A 10,596-nucleotide genomic window follows, 5' to 3' on the forward strand; every position below is an offset into this window, starting at 1 on the left:
TGATTTTCAAAGTGGCTTTAAGCCTTGCCAAGTTAATTGACATTATAGCTGGGTTGGGTAGGACAAGGACTATTGGAAAAAAGGCTTTATTATTGTTCACATGGGTCAAACGAGGGCAAGTCTTAGCTGATCTGTGACCTGCAAGGTTAAATGTTTGACCCTGTCAGATTGTCAGGATGGCAAAGAGAGCAATAGAGACAGAAATAACTGCTGGGTTAAGCAGCAGCAGTTCACCTATACTGTCTTTTGCACAGTTGCACAAATATAAAGGGAAGATTCTGTTTCTAAGGTATGATAAAATAACATCTGAGGAGAAGTTTTGTAACAGATCCAGGCTCTGTCTCTGAGAAGTTGGTCATACCATCCAAATGCTCTATATATGGAGACACCTCTGTGCAACTTAAAAATCCTTCCCTACTATTTGCTTCTGCTTTGTCTTTAAAAAGAATGTTAGCAGCAGCATGTAAGCATCAAATAGTGTAATATAAACATCATAGCATACAAGCCTTCAAAAACATTTAACTGTTAATAATGCTTAAAAACAAATCTCTGCTATGACTTATCAGCTGGCCATGTAGCAAAAATTATGGGATAGTTTAAAACCCTGTTACCTTTGTGATAACCATAGTTTTTAAAAAAATGCTAGTACAGTATGAAAGCAAGCATAAACATGAAAGTTTATGCTAAAAATTTCCCCAGGTACTTTCCTATTGGTCAGGCACAAATAAATCTGTGTGGCCCATGTTTTCAACATGGTTGATTTTTAAATAATAATGGGTCTGCATGCACCCTATTCTGCTGCAAACACTCAACAGTTTATAAAGTGGGAATCTGGAGGTTGTGTTAGCAGTGGGTGCTTTGCACTGTGGATATTGGGCTGCTGTGATGGTATTAATGTAATTTAGTTCCAGATTCGTCAGATGCATCCATTAGTTTAGATTAGAGACTGAGGGGAGACCTCGTTGTAGTCTTCAGCATCCTCACGAGAGAAAGAGCAGGGAAGGTTCCAATCCCTTCACTCTCATGAACAGTGACAGGACTTGAGGAAATGGCATGAAGCTGGGAGGGGAGGGGTTGGGGTTGGATTATCTCAGATATCAGGATAAGGTTTTTCACCCAGAGGGTGTTTGGGCACTGGAACAGGCTCCCCAGAGAAGTGGGGAGCAGCATCCTCAAATTTGTGTGAATTGCTGTTTTCCTTGGCCCAGGACAATCCAAACATCAATATCCAACATCCATCAAATTTTCCTGTTGCACAGGAAGGTTGGAAATTTCAGCAGAGAACCTGTTTGGTTAAGCGAGAGATCCTTAGTCTGTCAGTGAAAGGGATCTAAATGCAACCTACAGCAGATGAAGAGGAATTGGGAACAGTCAAAGTCTTCTAGATAGTCGCAGTCAGTGTAGAAAACCAGCACAAACTGAAGCCCAAGAGGCTCAGACCAAATGGAAGGAGTAACTTTCTAAATCAGGTAGCACAGTCCTGGAACAGGTACCCAGAGAAGAGGATGCAATATCCCTGGAGATTTTCAAGATTTGACTAAAATGAAACCAACAGCCAACCTGAGCTAGGGGTGTGAGAAGGAGGTTGGAGTAAGCAGAATTTTTATCATTTTAGACGTGTCCTCAGACAAGCAAAAAGAACCCATTTCTCTACTATATTTGTTGAGACTTTAATTTAACTAAGCAGGGGATTTTGATGCTGAAGAGGGAATGGGAATGCACTTCTGCCTCCTTGGTTCTGACTGAGAACCAAGTTCACTCCTCCTGCTGTGTGAGACCTAGGCAGCAGCTCCCTGTCCAGGCAGAGGCTGTGCTGAGTGTGCTAAGGAACAGATGGCCAGGCAATATGGGGAGCACCATTGGTAGGTTCTTCTCTTGGGGAAGAGATGCACAGTGGCTTGAGGCTCTGCATTGGCAAAATTCCTGTAAATTCCTAAGTGTTTTGGTCTATCTAGGGCAAAGGCACTGCAAGGGACAGTGGAATGACTGCAACTCTGTAACTACTGAGAGCTAGAAGTCTGTAGTTCCTAAGAAAAACAAGTACACTAAAACAATGAACAGCAACTGCTACACATCTACTTATTACCAAAATTTCGAAAGGTTACGGTTTTCCTAAAATTGTAACATTAAAAATATTCTGCATGTTGGCTTTTCAAAACTCCATCTTTATTACATCTACTCTCACCTGACAGCTCAAACTTTTCATCCATTCAATCTCTGATTTCTGACTGTACATTCCCTCATTATTTGCAGTACTTGCTAATTAAGTGCTATCTGCAAACTTGATGTCTTTGCTTTCCACGTTGCTGTTACGTTATATTTGCGTAAATATTTGAAATCTGGACCTTTAACACTGACTCCTGTCATCTTCTACTACTGGCGTTTCAGCTTGAATACTTTCCATTTATGACTACAGTAGATTTCCTACTAATGCAGCCAAATTTATGTTTAAGCATGCCAGTTTTCTTCCTCTCCTCTGACTAGAGCAGAGAAACTTAGTAGCAAGAATCAGCCGGATTTCATGCATTTTTAAAAATTAGTGTCAAAACCAGCAGGTTTTAAAGCTATATGCTCCTTTACTTCTGCTAAAAGTATTGATCGCTTTCAAATGATTTCAAACTGAGTTTGTGTCATGTGAAATACATTGTCTTTTGCAATTTTCTCATCAAGTTCACTATTATAAAAACTTTTTGTGATTTTTTTCATGCATAAGATTCTATTTACTTTTACATCTTGGTATGTACAACTGTGTATGCTTCTGACTGTATAGGAATACATACACAGCACATATGCAGGATGTAATAATTTTATTTGGAGGAACTATGTATTTTTTTTTCTTGGTCATTCCCTATCATTGAAATGCATGTCTTGAAGTTTCAAGTTATAAAAATAATCTTACTTCCTCTAAAACTCTCTACCATGCAGCTGTGCTTGTGTATATGCCGATGGATCCATCAGCCTTCCTTTCAAACCACTTCAAGAATCTGCACATCCCTAGGGATCTGTGGTCCTCCAGAAAAGGTGTTTTTTACACATGGAGCTTCTTCATGGCCTTGCTTTGTATTAAACATCCTCGTCTTATTTATTCTTCTTCAGTATTTGCCTCTAAATATACTTTTCTTGGCTTCATTATGAGTGTGTTTCTAAATTTACATTATTGATAATTTATGTAAAATACAAAAATTAATTTTCTTATTTGAAGCACCTATACCTGGTTTTCACCTTGTAGGGATCTAAATTAAATTCTTCAGAAGTACTGAGCAGTTTGTAATTTCCCACAGACAAAACCAGAAGTCACTACTATGATAAACAAATAGAATTATTTTTTATGAAGGATTGCCAAACACTGCACTTCATAGGCTATCCCAAACAGTGCATGAAGCATCACTAAAAAGAATTCTGAGGTGTAAATACTTACATATGCTTTACATATTGACAGAAATACTTCAGTACCTAAAGGACAAAGGATAACAGGACATTTTAGGCAACATTTTGAAATAAGTGTTGGAGACAAATTTAATTTAGAGTACTTAACAAGCAGTTCATGTTATACATAAAACATTCTGTCAAGCAAAGGTCACCAGTTAAACAGCAATTTTTCCTAAAATATCTTTTAACAAACCAAAACCATGTTCCTGGAAATGCCTTAACATATAGAGAAAATAGATTAAATATCTCTTTTTTCTTCTCCATAACATGATCATTTACATATGATTCAGAGGCAATTGTCTTTTAAGATTCTTATTAACTCACTTCAGCCAAATTTACATTCTCATGAAGAAAAGAGGTTTTTTTGTTGTGATTTGATTGTCAAGTCTGGCCACTTTATCTAGCTGCAGGTTATATTTGAAATTAAAAGATGATTCTTCAAACAAAGAAGTTATGAGCCCCTGAAAATAAGGGATCTTCACTGTACACCTCACAGTATGTGAATTAGTCAGAAATTGTATGAAATATTCTTGCTGCATGAATATCCTTCTGTATCTAGACTTTTGCAGAGCAATACAGTACAGCTGTACTTCACATTTTTTCCATATCATTACCAGGTGATCACGGGTCTCTGCTTGCATTCAATTCATGTTCTCAGGTATGTTTGACATTAAAAATAAAGAAACAAATCACATATACTAAGCTTACACTGTAAAAAACAAAAACAAAAAAAAGTCAGATTTTAAAAAAATCATGGAACTTATCCTTCTGACCCAGCACAGCAGTCTAGCTGCTGGAGGGCTCCCAGTGAGAAGTGTTTAAGATGATGCTGGGCACATGGAAACAGCACAGTTTCCACACTGGAAACAGCACGGTGGCCCCTTCCATGTCAGCATGTAACCACAAACTGATTCTGAAGCCTCAGCTTGAATGTCTAAGCATGACTAACACCTAGATAAGGCTTTTGACTATAATCCAAGTCTGTTCTCAGAAGCCTATCAGGAAAGCATGCAAAGACACTTCCAGTTAATATGGAGTGTGCCTTTTGCTACCAGAGTATTAGCTGCAGAAATATGCTCTGAAAAGGCATGTGTGTGGGCAGCACACCTCAGCCCATTGTTCTGCAGTCTGCTTCTCTGGTTTATACAGCTGTACACAGTGGCCTGAGCAGGCAGAATTCACATGGCTGTTATCTATCAATAATCAGCATCACTTGTTGCAATTACATGAGAACCTGCTGTCATGTGGAGTTGTGGGACAGCTGTCCCCTAAGGCTATGCCCTAGGGCTAAAGAGAGGTTATGTCTCAATACAACTCTCATATGATTAATTTAATAATGTATTACATGCCATGCTTCCTGAATGTTCCATTGTGTTCTCTTTTTTCCTATCAAAGAGCTATTCAAAGTAAACAGTGACCTCATCAATACCGTCTGAAACTTACAGTAAATGGAAATCTTCCAAAACCATAATAGAAACCATATTTCAACAGATGTAAAAAGCAAGATGAGGAGTGAGACTTAATTTGGATGTGAATGTTACATTACTTGATACTCGGTTTTGCTCAACCTAGTCTTTTTGCTAAATGTATTGGTCTTTTTTAATGTGAGGATCTAGATTTAAAAAAAGAGAAAGGAAACCACTACTTCAGCTTTCTGCAACATTCATGGCTTAGTGAAGAAGAGAGAAGGAATTTTACCTCAGAAGATAAAAAAACAAAGCAGAAAAAATTTGTCCTGCAGGAGAGAGGAGCACGAGTACTGTCATGACTGAGATTTTCAAACCTGCAAAGGTGTTTGAAAAAACATAATTTTGGAAAGAAGTATTCGTTAGCCTATTCATTCATGACCTCTAAAATGCCACCCTTCAAAAGCATGCAAGGACTGCTATAAGAGGAACAAAGTTGCCATTCAGGCATTTTTAGATTGATCACAGCCCACAAGCCAAGTAAAATAAAAGATCTTATCAGAACATCTTTGTGTTAAGCTGCAGGTGCTTGATTTCCAGCTTGGAGAAACGGTTTTCATTGCCTTGCTGACATATTTGGATTCTCTTAATCCCTGAAACTCAGTAAATTGTCCAGGCTATGGTAATTTTTATTTTCTAGATAGACAGGAACACTTACTAATTTAAAGGAAAAACCGCAGAGGTTTACACCTTGATTTAGGATCTACACATTCAACAAGTTTTTAAAAAGCAACACTTTAAAATAGTAAGGAATTAGAGGCTTATATTCCAGTTGGATGCCTTTATTTTGGTTGGATTTTTTTTTTTTACCTGTAGATTAGCATATCATATAATAAATTCTAAGGCTGGCTGCATTTTCTCTTGCAGTACTAATATGTTTAAAGTACTGAACACAATACTGTGATTTCTATCACATTAATAGAAATCTCCTATCAGAGTTGTCCATCACTGCTGTAATATCCTGTCGTGAAATCTGTGCTGTTAGGTGATGTAACAGTGCTTACACCCATTAGGAAAAAAATCTGAATAAAAAAGTAATGTAAAATATACTAAAGACATGGTACATACAGCAAAGCCCTTGTTTCCAGCATTTTGGCACTCTGATTTTCCTTATCTAATTTTAAAATCCAGAAGCTATAAACAATTGACCTGCAGAAAATAATATATAAAGACATAGTCTAATATATAGTCAAAAGTGGTTTCATTATATTTGCCTGTATTTCTATATTCATATTTCCATCATATGTTTTCTATCTGACAGCCACAGCCGTTCTAGATGGGTGAGATTTATCCCTCAGAGTCTGAAGAATGTCTAGTAAGTATGCAAGAAGTTTATCACATTTCTTTAAAATGTGTATCTCCCCTTAAGAAAATTATGGTTGTTTATGTTACTGGGAGAGTAGTATTTTGCTGCCTTTTATTTTTTATTTTTTTTTAATTGAAGATATCTCATTATAATAAACATGTGTGTTTCATTGTCAACTCATGGTCTGTTTGCTGATGTTTTTATCTTTTCTATAAGCTGTAATCCTTTGTGGACAGCACACTCCCTCCAGTGGACTCTGCATCCTTGAAGAAGATGCTAGTTCTGGTCTCAGTAGAATTTTAATTTTGGAATAAAATAAGAAAGAGGATTTCAGGTAGGTAGAGAAGGGGGTACAAGAGAGTAAGATTGTACAGTGTGATAAATAACTGGATCAGCATAGTTAGCAGCTATCTTGGAAATGAAGGCTACAAGTGCTTGTGTGTGTCTGCCTGTTTGTTGGCATTATTCACAAAAATCAATAGTATATATATTTCTAAATAATAATTTTCCTGACGACTAGAAAAATACTATATGCTAAGTAGCAAGATTTTAATTCAATGGAAGTGCAATTCTTTTAAAGCAGTGTAAGTTCACATACCTGTTCTCAAATTATAGTTGTTGCAGAATGGGGAGAATTTTGTTGTTTTATTTAGGCCTCACAGCATGAGAGTAAAAGGTTTTTTCTTGGAACAGATCCAAAGTGGTGTAAGTAGATGGTACTTTTTGTCACTATTCCGTGTTTTTCAGTATTTTCCTCTCCCCAGCTCTGTATCACAGGATAAGTGCTCTTCTGTGTGTAGTGGGTCTGGAGGGGAGTGACATGCCAAGCTAGAACACAAATTGGCAGATTTCAGTAAATAAGCATTACTTCTTCATTTTAGAGTCTTCCTTGGTTCATCCTGTGGGGTGGCTTTTTCCTCCCACTCCGCATTGCTAAGAACTTGTATAGAAACTTTCCTTTCATCCAATTCTGTCAGCATTGCTTTCTCTCAACAGAATGACTCACTGTTGATCTAGATTCCCTGTGTATGGTATCACAGTTCTGTGAACAAACTTGTTCTCATGTTAGCCTGACATCATCTTTATTACGTGGTTCTTGTCACTGACATTAAACAGGACTGGCCAAAGGAGACTACCTGTGTCTCGTCATTTCAGCAGCACTTTGACATTGTGCTTAGCACACTTTCTACCGTATTTTTCCTTTGACCTCATTCCTTGTCTGGCAAAGCTGTATAGTGAGTCAAGCACTTCATGGCTATCAGGCTTTTTCAGCTAGCTCCAGTTAGGATTTATATCCATCACATTTCAGCTCAGATGATCTCAGGGCACAGAGGCAAAATATTTGTGTGTTTATTAACTTCTGTGAAAGAAAACGTCTCATCTAGGTTATGTGATTCACAGTTGAACTTCTTTTCTCTAACAAGCAGGACTGCTTTCACTCACTTCTGTCATCTCCAAGCTCTGTTGTGCATGCTGGTCTGGAGGCCCATGCTGGCCTGAAGTCTCATTTTCAGTAAACAGCTATTGCTCCAGTATAATTTACTGTAAGGCAAGGAACCTCTCTTTCCTTTTAGCTTCATCAGGATTGCACTGGGATGCAAAATGTCTTTCACAAAACCTCCTCAGGAGGTCTTAAACTTCTACAGTGCAGTGTAGTCCAGTAATTATCCTGCTTTAGACACCACCACCAGTCCTGTGATAACTGTCCTTCTTGGAGTTACACCTCACCTTAAGCAGCTGACAGGAAAGCTCATGAGAAACAGCATAATGAGTACATTAAAAAGAAGTCCTGGCCATAAAAGATGTGGCAAAGTAATAAAGCTGCCAGTTTGGGTGAATGGTGGATTTACTATCTTTCTACCAAAGCCTAAACTCATCCCATCACCACCTCTAGGGAGACCTCAGTGCTTTGTGACATCAAACATGACACAGAAGAAGCACTGAATTGTTGTTGAATTTTTCCATCTCAGGTATGTAATAAGGGTTTGCTTAGGAGGTAAGTGACTGAACTCCATGGAAATTGTTCAGACCTTTCCCCAAAATTGTACACCTTTTTTTTCTTTATATCTTGAACACAAGTCCATGGCAGGTTGACAGGTTTTAGCCTGAATTTGTCCATTCTTTGGTAATAGAATCTAGTTATTTAGTGAAAAGCAGTGGATAGGGCCCACTGTTCTTCACTGGGCAAGAATAGGAGACATTGCTCAATATGCTCTCAAATGAAAATAAATCTGTTGTTATGTGGGTACCTCGAGGGAAAATGTTGAAACTAGTAAAACTTTGTCTTCACTACAGCTTCAGCCCTATCAAATCTAGGTCCTTGAAGGATACAACCTGACTGCTTGCTGTTGCCTCTTCATCCCTCCCTTCCTTAATACTTAAAAAGTGACAAATGTGGTCAAGTGCCTGTGGGGATCACTGAGTTCTGACCATGGTTAAACAAGTTACGTATGTTAGCAATTTAGCAATTAGCAAGTTAATGGGGCCCTATTTTTCTTAGTCTGTCTCAGTCTCTTGCAACTCTGATTAGTGTCCCACACTAAAAAGTCTTTAGAACAAGCTAAAATGTGTTTCTATTGTGACCTCACATCCACTGGCCAACTTACCAAGGGATAATATATAAACTGTTGTTGCAGAAAACAAGTTAATGCAATGTGCATTTTGGGAGAGCAGCTCCTGCAGCATCCTGCACTGAGATGCATTGTGCCTTTAAAGTATTTTCTTCTAGTGCTCCCTGTTTTCTGACTGGGAGGTTTGCTCACAGTATACATCTTATAGACGCCATATATTACAAATACCATACATGAGTTAGATAATGGCTATGAACTAATATTTTTTTCCTATAGAAAAATGTGACTTCCCATTCAGAAAAAAAAAGTCCACAAATTAAAAATGAATAATGTATTCCTGGAAAAAGACAAAATATTTCAGGTGTAGGAGATGCTTTTCACTGCCACATTTATTTGATAAAAAAATGTAATCTCCTATTTTAAAAACTTTTATCTTAGTACTTTTAATTTTTTGAACAGAAAACAAAAGAAATGGAGTCCATAAGAACTCCATAAGGGGTCCATAAGGAGTCTATTAAGCAGTCCATAAGAAATTTTGCTGAGTATCCCAAAGATATATGTTCTCTATAATGTATTGTTCTTTCTCTGTGCAATGCACAGGTGAAAAAGAACATGGAAGGAACTGTATGGTTCTGAAGTCCAAGTCTGGCTTGCATGTTTTACATCTGCATCCTATTGGGCCATGCCAATTTTCTAGTTGTGAGGAGGAAAAGCATATTCAAATTTTCATAACAATCACTCTTATATAACAATAAAGTGGCATAATAAGTTTGCAAAGGCATGAAAATTAGTTTCATAAAAGTTGTATTTAATTATTTTTGGAACAGTTCTCCTTCATCATTACAAGAGAGAAATTCTTGCCATATATTACACAAAGTTCTCTGCATGACCAGGGTCCAGGTGCTACCTGCCTGGCCAGGTCCAGACCATTATTACTCCTGCCACAGACTGATACCTTTTCTGCTGTGATTGCTTCACAGAATCCTGTCCCAGTGTCGAAGGTATTATAAGCAATTTTGACCTTCATTTCAGTTATGGGAAGAAATTCTAAAGCAAGAGGAAATTTCTTTGCTATTTTATGGTTCAAAGTTGGGATGGAGAGGATCAGCACCAATACCATCTCACCTCCCCTAATATCCAAATGACAGCACTGGTACCCAGAAACATGCTACACACAGCACAATAATCTCTTTTATAGTAAAACATGAGCCTTTAATTGCAAATGGAAGAGACTGGAAAAGTTCTGACAAAATATTTTCCGGTAGGAATTAGCTGGCTCGGGCAGATTGAAATCTGTTTCTGAGACACTGATATCTCCCCCTGGTTCCCTCAGAAGCCTGGAAGCTGGGGAGCTGCTATGGGTCTAGGGCTCCAGCAGCTGAAGAGGGCAGCTCTGGAACAGGTCTGTCAGGAGCAGCCTCCAGGGCAATCCCTTTCCTAATCTGTCTTAAGAAAATAGCACTCACACTACTAATGCTTTGGGGAAGCCCAGGGGCTGACCTGCTCCCATACTGAAGCTTCACTGCCTTTCACAGATAAATATGAAACGTTTGGCTTTTGTTACCAACTGGAACAAACTCAGATTTCGCAATAATCAAAACCCTGCATGAAAGTCAATTAGTTCTCTCTGCAAAGCTGAAACTATGACCACATACTTCCCACTTGTAGCACCTGCATGAAGATGTCAGTGCTGAACACCTGGCAATTCTGGTGAGGTTGTGTTCAACATAATTGGAGATCAACCTCTTGAATATAATCTGTTTCATTGCCTATTAGATGTTAAGGTCCTGTAGAGCTCCCTGATGTTAGAAAGAATAAACAAGAA

General features: G+C 38.1%; 1 long non-coding RNA gene across 2 annotated transcripts in view; it reads left to right on the plus strand.

Annotated features, from left to right (window-relative positions):
* The window catches only part of LOC148223327 (uncharacterized), a 29,123-nt gene extending 22,476 nt beyond the window's left edge, over nucleotides 1-6,647 (plus strand). For both annotated transcript variants that reach the window (XR_015804467.1, XR_015804473.1), the window contains exons 3-4: nucleotides 6,157-6,210; nucleotides 6,418-6,647. This is a non-coding gene — a long non-coding RNA (uncharacterized LOC148223327). The remainder of the gene's footprint in view (nucleotides 1-6,156; nucleotides 6,211-6,417) is intronic.
* The last annotated feature ends 3,949 nt before the right edge of the window (nucleotides 6,648-10,596 follow it).

The sequence above is a fragment of the Sturnus vulgaris genome, chromosome 6, assembly GCF_052056855.1.
Source record: "Sturnus vulgaris isolate bStuVul1 chromosome 6, bStuVul1.hap1, whole genome shotgun sequence".
Taxonomy (NCBI): domain Eukaryota; kingdom Metazoa; phylum Chordata; class Aves; order Passeriformes; family Sturnidae; genus Sturnus; species Sturnus vulgaris.